The following is an 11,608-nucleotide window of genomic DNA, read 5'->3' as shown; positions in this document are numbered from 1 at the left end:
TTTTTTACTCATATTGTGTGTTTGGATAACCTGCTGCTGTAACGCCACAATTTCCCAGTTTGGGAAGTAATTCTATTCTATTCTATATGAAAGTCTGCAATGATGCATAATTATCCAATTGGATCATACATAATATATTAGGCCTAATGTAGTATATAAATATAATGTGATTGTTTATTTCTTAATAAATGAATAATAAAAATACTTACAAATGACAGTTACGCTTTAATGGACCAATGCATTATAATTCTTAGGCTACATTATTGTCCCTTTTCCAATCAATCAGTAAACTTGCTTTATAAATACCGTCAGAGTTACCCAGAGCCCAGATGTTAAATGTTTCTTTGTATGATTAACTGCCCAAAAAACATATATATGACATTCATAATGTAAAGAAGAGAAAAACAGATAAGTGGAGACACTTACATAACTGCATGTTTGTAACTAGCACATCAAGAGACAACAAAAGTCATACACAAAATCTCTTTTTATACATAAACACAAAATTCATCTTATTGAACCTGAGTTTGTTATGATAAGGGTTTTCCTTCTTTTGCTTGAATTCCAATGCCGAGAAAAAAACTCACTGAAATATTAAAAATATTAAAAAGACATAGAAACATAAATAATTGAAAAATTAAACCAAAACCTGTTATTCTGTATATTTTGATAATGATGTGATGCATTACTGATGACAATTCTCCTTCATGTTCACCTGAAGGAAGTCAGCTACAGATGACCTTGCTGTAGGAGTCAATGGCAGCTGAACTTGACACAATCAATCAATCGATTTTTATTTGTATAGCGTCAACTCATAACAAGTGACATAACAACATAATAATCTCGAGACACTTTACAAAAAGCAGGTAAAATACCTTACTTATTGCTATATTACATAATATAATATATTCTGGACTGTATTAGGCTCTTCTTTGGACATCTTTCTTTCTTACAGAGCTCCTTAAGTCCCAAAAAGTTAAAAATATATATATATAACTTGCGGGAACAATTACAAGATACTACAACTCCTACAAACAACATATAATATATCAAATATTTGTGTGCACAAGATACTTTCTTGTTTTGACTTTTGGGGGACTCATAGTTTCTTAACGTCCTGATGGTCCACAAAATGTTTGCTATTTATAGCCCCAAAATTACAAGCTGTCTCAGAATCAAAAAATCCCATTTGACACAACATCATGACCTTTGAGGAATATGTGATTTTCTCCTTTTCTGCACATGTGGAAACATCTATTGTTGCACATCTGGAAGATGCCAGCAGCCAGACAGAAGAAAGTCAAATTGCTGCAAAGTTTATGCAAAATAGTTCCTGCTCCATAAATTGAGTCCAAACCTCAATGAGCAAAACTCGACCAGAAATGATTTAAAATTGATGTGTGGCCAAGCAGAGTTAGAAACAGTTATTTAAGTGTTATTTAAGTGTTTGTTTCTGAGTTTCTGATTAAACTTTTCTTCAGGGCTTGAAATCTTCTGAGCGCTCCCCATGTGAGGTGGCTGGAGTCGTCCAAGTGTGCGACCCAGGTTCGAATCCGACCTGTAGCTCATTTCCTGCATGGCATTCCCCACACTCTCTCTCTCTCTCTCTCTCTCTCTGACTCTATCCATTATCCTATCTCTAAATAAAGGCATACAAGTCCATAAATAAAACAAAAAAATATTACATTTATGCTGTTTCTTAACACATAAATACCTGTTTCCCCGATGGCTACCTCTATGCAACATGCAGCTGCTAGAACAGGGATGATTGACCTCGAATTTGAGACACACAGATTGGGCTGCTGTGTTGTCAGACATCAGTGCAGATATCAACTTCCCTTCCTTGTTCGCCCCCGGGCATGTTAGCACCTCCAAAAAAGAAGCAGAGAAATCAAACCGGAGCTGAAGGATTTTCCCAGACCAGCAGCTCCAAAATAAAGACCTTCAATTTAGCATGACTGAAGTAGGATCCTAACATATTGCTACCATGTGGCTGCAATGTATTCAAGGGACGCTGCATGGGAAGTGATTTTAGAGCTCTGGTATCAAAGGGTTAGTCAGGTGGTGGTCATTATATTCACTCAGACGATGCATTCAAGAGCACAGACATACAGATAGTTATTATGATTTCATCACACATCTGGTGAAACAACGCAGACGGTAAAGGAAGTTAGAGCAGGTGTGGGTGGGAGGCGTCCTGCCAGTCAAGCAGTGACAACTGAGTTAGACCAAGTGTGTTTTGGTGTGTGTACGTGGAGCTGTGGTTACCGTAGCTGGCTGATCAGGTGTCGCACACATACCCAGCTTCCTCCCCATCATTGTTTTGCAGAGAAAAGACTCTTGTTCTCAGGATGGAGATAAAAAGTGATAAAAAGTTAAAGAAATGATCAATCATTAGTTTATTTTTCAATGAAGTAAAAACATGAGGTTTTGTGGTCAGGCGAATGGAGTGTATACCAAAAACAAAAATAAAAAAAAAGCTATATTGGCACACTTATTCTTTTGAACTACTGAGCTTTAAGTCTCTTCAATCTGAAAAGAAGCAGCCATATGAAACTGTAATTGCTTCATAATTGCCACGGTTCTGCTATGGGCGTGAATTTCTAAAGGCAGGCCACAAGATAATGTTTCAACCAGAGATCTCCGAGGTAGCCACGGCTTTCATTCAGTTACACATTGTTCTTTGCAGAGGGAATAAAAAGGTTTGTGATTTTGACCTATTGGCAGGTCAAATCTGAAAAGGACTTTGAACAACACAGAAAGCAAATCCCTTAAATCATTTCTGAACTCACTTTGACGCCAATTCTTGGATGTTTAAATATATTTTTTAAATATTTATAAAATATAATCCTCAATGTCTTATTATTATTATGTGCCTAAATATTTTAGAATTCATTCCAGACCAACTATCAACACTTATAAGATAAAAAAAAATCCCTCCTACATGTTATTCTTTATTATAAGAACCTTGTGCTTACAAAATCCACGTCTTGGGCAGCAACAGTTCAATCATAAAATTTGAGAATGTTATGCTCGTAGTGGTAACTCGTAACTCACCCTCTAGCTGCTAGCCCTGTTTCTCGGGGAGAGAGTGGCTACACTGGTTTGGTAACTCCACTTCTCTCTACCTCCAAAGTCCTGACTGTTTCTGACTCATATGACATCACTTGAGGTGATGGGGTGAATTCATACCTCCCCTGACCAACCCGACCAACCATCTTCGTTGTCTGCCACTTGCGCATTGTTCTTTTTGCGTCATGTACGGCCTCCTGAGAAACATTCAGGATGCACACAAAAATCTGTGAATTCAGTTAGAATATCTAGAACAGTGTTTCTCAACTGGTGGGTCGGGACCCAAAAGTGGGGCGCGGGGCCATTTTCAGTGGGCTGAAACACGTTTCCAACACGTTTGTTTTGCAATTCTACAATTCACTTAGCAGACGCTTTTATAAATCAGACGGTTTTATTTTGTTTCTTTGATCTGTCACATGTTGTGCTGCCCAAACTGCACTGTTTCACATTGAACAAATCTAATTGGTTGAAAAATGTCGGAAATTTCAGGTCACAATTTTTCATGAAGGAGCTGGTCAGTGGTTCTCAACTGGTCTAAAAATAGGTGTTTAAAGGAAATTCACCCCGGTCGTCTAGAAACCATAGATTTAAATGCTTAAAACGAAAGAGAGAGAGAGAGAAAATTAAAGAGAGAGCGAGTAAAGAAAATGAAGAAGGAAAATCATGGGAGGTGACAGAGTAACATAAAGGACAAACAAACAAACAAACAAACAAACAAACAAAAATCCCTGACAGGTAACATCCTGTCTCAAAGGAGAGTATTGACGAGTGAACGGGATAAACAGACCAGCTTTGTTAGTAATGGAAGACACTCACTTCTACCTCCTTGTTTTTACCTCACTTCCATCTCCTCCTCCTCCTCCTCAAGCCACTTTGCTTTGATTCGGCTCTGTATCTGTATTTTAAATGACTCAATTACATGGGATCCCGCGGTGAAAATTACGGATGTTTTCCACTATTTCTCTCCACTGGGACACCATGACCCCTCCCCGGGTCCAATAACCCACTCCTTCCTCCTTCTCTTCTTCTCCCCGCCCCCCTCCTCGCCTCCCCCTCCACCTGTCCTATTTTCCCCCTCTCTCCCACAGTCACCCATTTTTCTTGATAAACGTTTCGGTTTTTTTTTTTTGTGTGTGTGTATCTGCGACTGAGAGGAAATAATAGCTAAATGGTCTTGTTTGTGAGCTCTCTGCACGGTGAGCTGACAAAGAGTGTTTTTTTTTTTTTTGCAGGTAATTCTTCTGCTGTGACCACACGACGAGCCACAGAAAAGAGTTTCTTAAGGATGACACAAGGCGCTGTTCAAATCCAAACACCAGGCATGACAGAAATAAAAGCACATCAGCAGGCAGAGCTGCAGAGATGGCTTTTTTTTTTATTTTATTCATCCAAAGCAAAAGCACTGTTGTGACTCTTTTCAGCACTTTAAACCCGCCGCTTACGGGGGTGCAGGGCTTTTTAAAAGTGGAATCTATCTTTGATGTACTCTGCTGGTGTTGACTCTCTCAAGATAAAACCCTCACCTACTGCTGTGTCGCTCAGACTCGCTGAGGTGCAAAGCGGCAAGTAATGCTCAACCAAAGTGTACGGCTCGATCGGCTTTAAGGTGACAAAAAAAAAACATCCCCCGAGTACCAGGGAGAAAAACATGTCTTTCTCATTTCACACAAGAAAAAGGAGCATAGTTCTTGTAGAGATGACCAACAACAAACACTTGAGAGCTTCACTTACTGCTAAAGGAAGTGAAGCTTAAATCAGTGTGGTACATTAAAGCCAATGTTCTTAAACAACTTAAAGCTCCTGTGAGAAACTTCTGTTTTCTGTCAACCTTGGCAACAATTGATAAATTGGTACATGTTATCTCATTGCTGATGTTCAAAAGTGTTCACTAACAAAAATCCCCCTGCTTTCTTTAAACAATCACACGTATCACTCACTGTAAATCTTTGCCGTGGAGAATGTACACAAAGGCTGTTTTCGTTTATCGATTGGCAGCAGATACAGGCTTTGAAAATAACAATATAGAAACTGTCTGCTCCTAATGGTCTAAATTGTTTTTGAAGGCCGTAGAGAGGAATCAGTGTACGTTTCGGTCTGTTTCATTATTTGTTAAAAACTCATCGCAGGAGCTTTAAAATAAAACATCAAATCCTTTAGCTTTAAAGGCAGGATTGGTCGTTCTGAGCAAACAACAGTCTTCTAGTGTTGCACAGTTTTGGTTTTTGAATTTGTTATGCCTGGATGATTCTCCTTCCACTCCTTCTCAGTGTCAACCCAACAACAAGAGCACATTAAAAAAATGATGCCAGTTGGAATTCCAGCGACAGGACTGGGAGTCGCTCCTGCAACCAGTAGGACCAGTGTGTCTGCTTTACCAACTAAGCCAAATTAGCACTGTGGGTATGTTTGTCTTCACTGAGTATGTTTGGATTTTTTCAATAAAGAATAAACGGGACTGTGCAAACTGCTATCAATCTGCAGACTTTAGAATATTGTCTTTAAAACTGCTATGCCAACAAAGCCTTGAAAATAAATGTAATGTATCTCTATAAGACATTTAAAAAAATCTCTATAAGGCATTGAAAAATGAGTCCAAATTTGTCATTAAGAAATTTCCCTTATTCTACATTATTATTTATTTTAAATATTTTTAAAAACATTTTTATATTTTATATTGAGGTTATAGTGCGCAGGATGGCATTAAGGATCGGTGGTTAGGGGACCAGTGATTGCACAAATTGGTTAAGAAAGTTGGGGGACCAAATATATATTATGTAAGATGTAAAACATGTGCTACCTACACAGTGTATTTGTATTCAAAAACTGAATAATATTACACACAAAGAAAACAATTAATATACTAAATCTGACCTCACACATCTTTTTTCTGAAGAGGTTTTTAGTGGGCTTTAAGCCTCCTGGAAAATAGCTACAATGGGCCCACAAATCAGCCACCCTAATTATGCCCAAATATTCATAACTCTTAGCCTTGATATAATCAAAAACAACAATTGATGGGAAAAAAAATCACCCCTGCACAATTTTAACCGATAAAGATATTAAGTTAAGAGACTATAATCTTTTTGTACAAGGCAGTAACCATGTTTATGTCCAATGTTAAAATGGGCATTTTAGCATGGGACTTAAGGAGCTTAATGGGGGCTTCTTTGGCTTTTGGGCCCAGCCTCAAGAGGACACTCAAGGAACTGCAGTTCTTTGCACTTATGCGTTGGATTCATTTTGCATCTTGAAAAATTTGATCAAAAACAAAGAGTCTATGGCAAAGACATTACTGACACAGGCTCACTAATGAGTACCGGTTAAACACCCAGCCAAAACAGCCTGCGTACCCTATGGTGTAATTCAGGAAATAACCATCACTGCATTATCATCCATCATAACACACCCCATATCAACCAAATAACCAGCGCCATTAAACATTTAGATCATCCAAGGGATTCTGTGAGAGTGGAGCAGACAAAGCTACCAAGACCCGCCACCTTGAACCTGATAGGCCACTCGTCCATTCCCCACCTCAAGCACCAACGGATCGAAGAACATAAAGAGCGTGTGTCAGCAATAACAAACCCCACCAGTGGTCTCCCAGGAGAGGAGTGGAAGGGGAGAGGCAGGAGCCAAGTTCCTTTTAAATGAAGGGGATAAATCTATTGATTTGAGATCATCATGCTACATTACTGCTGCTGCCCGCGGGACCGGGGAAGTGGAGGAGGGTGTAAAGGTTGAAGGTTGTTTTAAGTCATGGATGGGACATGGCTCAGTGTGAAATTCGGTCCATACTGGGAGTGCCTTGAAATTTTGCGTGTACATTCATGATCCCCAGAGGATAAACCCTACTCACTCTTTCCTCTCATTACATTTCTTTAAGTGCCACTTGCAGTTTCCCATTTTTTTATATTTTTGAAAACTTTTATGGTGCAATGAAATCTTGGACCTTTAAAATACCTATAGGGTGAACCCTTATAACTTTTATTATCTACCGACTTAATGCATAACCAGTCCAGATTTTTATTAAACTGTCAAAATATCGGTTAAAGGGATAACATCTGGCAAGAATTTGCATTAGTTGCAATAATTGGGGATTTTCCATTTTCATGAAGCCCCATCATCTAGTGACAATTTGAATCTTCAAACTTTTACATTCTTAAACCAACATTTTTACAAGGCTTTATTTTGTGTTAAGCGCTACTTAGCAAAGTCGAGCATGCCATCACTAAGATGAATGAAGATGTGGAACATGGTGACACATGAAATCTGCTAAGCTTTACAGCTTTGCCATTGTGAGCTCTTAGCGTTTAAAATGAACAAGGTCATTAACTAATGTCGATGCTCGTCTGTTTAAAAGAGTTGGCGCAGGTTTTCTGGCGACCTTGACGTCACAACGAGACTCCAGGAATTCACTTTTTGACCAAGAAATAGTCTAACCTTCCATGAAACCACAACTTTAAACAAAAACAAGCTTTTAACTAATACGATAAACAGGCAAGGCCGTGTTCATTTGCAAGCTTTGGATGGGATTTTGTTACCTATAGCAAAAGCAAGTTAGCCACAGTTTTAATAAGTGTGCTTCGCTAAGCTAACAGGCATCTAGAAGTAACTTAAAGTAATTTGCCACACAGAGACAAGAGTGGTGTCAATATCCTGATAGAAGTTAAGGCAAAAGCGGAAATATATTTTCCAAAATGGTGAACTCTTCTCTTAAGAGTTTCCTTTTGGTGTTTTGAAAATGCCAAAGTTAGCAACCCACCACTTATCGAAGGTACAAATTCAGCTACAAGGGCAATTATAACATGGTCATTTAATCCTGCATTGAAAAAGTTATTGATTCCTCGTGGCCCCGTAGAGCATGCAGACTCTGGTCCAGTCGATGTTGGTGGGTAGTTGATCTACATTTTGTTGAAACAGGATACAGCGAAGTCATCATACTCATTAACCCTTTTAGATGGGCAACGTCGAGCAGCAGCCAAAATATTTGTATTTTTCCATCAATATTTCATCACCAGCTCAGGCCAAACAAAGCCAGGGGCTTTGTCAGTAATGGCCCCATCTGTCTATGGATCTTAAGGACATCAGTATGGGTGTCCTTTGACACCAGAAAATAGGCTTCTACATCAAGGAAAAACACTGCACCCACTCACAGGATCCATGGATGTTAGCTAGCCTGGAAGGCAAAGTGTATCCTGCCTTATTTTAATGGTTCCTCACAGATGGTCTCTTGATGTTGCGTCTGGAGATCATGTTTCAGAAGCTGAGATGCAGAGATGTCTGGCCTTATTACAAATCTGATCTGTTGGAGAATATTTGTTGCCAATAATTGATTTGAGTCACTTTATTTGTTGACAAATTAAACTAAAAACCACTAGGGATTATACTGCTGATGTAGTTTTCTGTCCTTAATTATCGAGAATTATACAGGGTCACTTTCAGAAATCCAGTTTGGTGAAATACATCCAAAGAGAAAATGAGAATTTTACCCTGTGATCATCAGTATTTATCCGAGTCCTTGTAATGCTCTGCAGGAATATTAAAGATATCAACATAAATAATGTATTGATGTTAAGCAGCAGCATTGGCATGATATGCTGGCCTGTACATCCCCAAATGTTTCTCAGCAGTGGAGTGAGTGACCTCATCATTTTTGACTGGCCCATTAGCTTTCCACACAAACCCCCAGGAGACCTGTCCATTAACCCCTTACCTGCTAAGTAAAGTAACATTAAGTGAAATGAAACAAAAAGCAACTGTTTATTGAGATTTCAACGAGTGGCCGTCTCATGTCCACAGATAAAATAGGAGGTAATAGTGGTGATAGCAGGAAAAAGGAAAGCTCATCATGAAGGAGTAATCCGAGTTACTTAAGAGGTTTAGGGTCTAATTGTCTGGTTAAGAAGAAGCTTAAAGCTCCTGTGAGGAACATCTTGGTTTGTGTCAATCTTGGCGCCCCCTGTTGACGAAGCAGAACCTCTTACCTCAGTGCTTTGCTTTATTTTACAAGTTAAATGTAGTAAAATGCTGTTTCTGCAGCATGCTTTTAATCTGACACCTACCCCTGGCAGAGGTTTCAGGCGCCTAAAATAACTATATAGAAAAAGTAAATCTTGTCGAGTATGATATTGTTAGTTTCTGTCGATCATACAGAGGCATCGATATTAATATCAATGGGTTTCATAGCAGGATAAAAACTGCACACAGGAGCTTTAACTGGAGGATGTTAAAAAATAAACTATGAATCAATTCACAGGTTGTTTTAAATGTGGGAATCTATGGCTGATGATCAGAGACAGGATGGTTGACATAACAATAGAGCCTTGATACAACCTTACTTGGTTTGGGTTACACAAACCTTAGAGAGCCACGTCTGCCTCTAATTGGTTATAATTACCCCCCCTCTCCACCGGTCATTGTTCCTGTCTCATTGTGTTTTAAGAGGAGAGGTCAGTGAACACAGTTGCCCTTTCCAGACAGGTACATGAAGAGCACAGATTATATGCCCACAGGTTATTTCAGCATCGTTTGCACTACTCACTACTGTCTCATGCAGGCTTGCACATCTTAGTTTTTATTGTTTTTTTTCCATTGTTTAATATTTAACATGTACTTTTGTACATAAAGAGCACAGGCTATCGAAGTAAAATTCCTTGTATGTGTACGCATACCTGACCAATTAAAGCTGAATGATTATCCTGACTTGTAAAAAAAAAAAAAGACATTCTGATGTGGTTTGTTGTCTTAATTGTTTCATTTTGTCCCCATAAGTAGAATGTCAGCGATGCAGAGTAAAAAAAAAAAAACCTGAGAGTTCACTGTTGGCTAATTTTTAAGTTTTGTCTCAAACAAAAGTCAAAAGAATTGTTCTTCAGATCACGCAGGCCTGCAGCATTGTGGCAGTCTTTAAAGATGGTCTCAAAAGTTGATATTTTTTTCTTCTTTGAACCAAAAATTTGAGCGACAGGTTTGCAAGTCAGCAATTCAACAAGGTAAACGAATGATCTTCTTGAGACACTGGATGGCTGTACCACATTTCATAGCAATCCATGCAGCAGCTGTCGAGATATTTCGCTTTGAACTAAAGAGTTGGACTAACTAATGTGTTACCTTCCAATAGGGAGTTTGAGTTGTAAACGATGACTTCATCACATTGTTCACTTGCAACATTTATTTACTTTGACAAAACTACATTTGTTCTAAGTAAGTCTCAATAATTTATCAGCACACCTGAATATGTTTCAGTATAAAACCATTCCCAAGAGGATCCCTTATAAGAAAAAAAAACCCTTTTAAATCAGGTGTGTCTTCATTTTCTTGGCTCATCTATATCCAGACTGTCTTCCTGTTTACCGCCAGTGGCCTTCTGCACTTCATCTCAAGAGGTCACGGACTCTGATCCCCAACAATAGCCCCCTTTGTACGTGTGCTGTCGGGAGAGTGACAAGGACTTGAAGGTTAGTCGACCTGGACTCCTGAGGAGACACAGTCGCACAGCAGCGTCCATTAGGCCTCGGTCCTGTGACGCCGCCGACTTTCATGTCATGCTATTGTTACACGGCTCTCCCCTGAGAGGTGGACACAGAGTGGGTAATGAGGGGTAATTGGTCCAGGGTCAAGGATGATTAATTCCCTTGGTCAGGTGTCAGCCAGTTTTCATACCTGGCTGGCTGGGGAGACAGGTAGGAAGGGGGGGGGGGGGGGTGGAATATGAGACTAGTGGGTAAGGAGAGTACATGCAGAGCCATGCTTTATTATTGGAGTCTGTGTTTAAAAAGTAAGACAGGAGAGAACTTCACGTACATCTCTCTATTCCTAAAACAAAGATCTTGTATACGACAGGTATTGCATCAATAAAAAATTCCCAGGATCATATCTTTCAAGAAAAGAAATGAAAGGTCACCACGATCCTCCCCCTCCAACCACTGAAACCAGATTGAGATTGATAGCTGTCCCCGGTCCCTCCTACCTCCCCTTCAGCTTGACTGACTAATCTCAATACCTCTCCATCCATCCCTTCATTCTAACCGAGCAATTTTGGACACTGATTATCTTACAACCTGTGTGTGCACGACAGTAAATGCAGGGCCTGGCTGGTAATTGACCAGGCAAAGACTGAGACGCCTGCCGTGTAATTGAGCGGGGGGTGGGGGTGGGGGGTGGGGGGGCGCTGCGGTGCTCTTTAAGGACTGAAAGGGTCCGAGGATCCGTCACTGCCCATTAGACCTGGCAGGGGGTCTCCTGTGCCTGTGGACTCCACCTTGAGGCCCACACCGTACCCAGTGCCACAATGCAGGACTGACAGCCTTCAGGAGGGAGAGGTACCCACAGAAGCAGCTGCTGCGTCCTATAGACTCAAGTGTTGAGCCCGTATGGAGAATATTCAAGTGTACAGAGGACAGTGAAAATCATTCTATTATTAATACATCAACATTGAACACATACTCATGCTCTTTGAAACTGATGTTGGGGATGCATTGGACTGAAAAAAATAACTTCATAACTGTGTTAGAGGTTAGATTTTCTTTAAGAA

The 11,608-nt window shown here is 39.8% G+C and overlaps 1 protein-coding gene and 1 long non-coding RNA gene across 2 annotated transcripts in view; one reads left to right on the top strand and one right to left on the bottom strand.

The window, feature by feature from the left end:
* Window positions 1-11,608, top strand: part of bbln (bublin coiled coil protein) — a 68,778-nt gene that overhangs the window by 6,524 nt on the left and 50,646 nt on the right. The gene's annotated exons all lie outside the window — the stretch shown is intronic.
* LOC132992685 (uncharacterized) overlaps window positions 1-11,608 on the bottom strand; it is a 93,531-nt gene that overhangs the window by 51,296 nt on the left and 30,627 nt on the right. The gene's annotated exons all lie outside the window — the stretch shown is intronic.

Source organism: Labrus mixtus, chromosome 17 (genome assembly GCF_963584025.1).
Source record: "Labrus mixtus chromosome 17, fLabMix1.1, whole genome shotgun sequence".
Classification (NCBI taxonomy): Eukaryota; Metazoa; Chordata; class Actinopteri; order Labriformes; family Labridae; genus Labrus; species Labrus mixtus.
The sequence above is the reverse complement of the archived record's forward strand: the minus strand, read 5'-3'. Positions and strand labels throughout refer to the sequence as shown.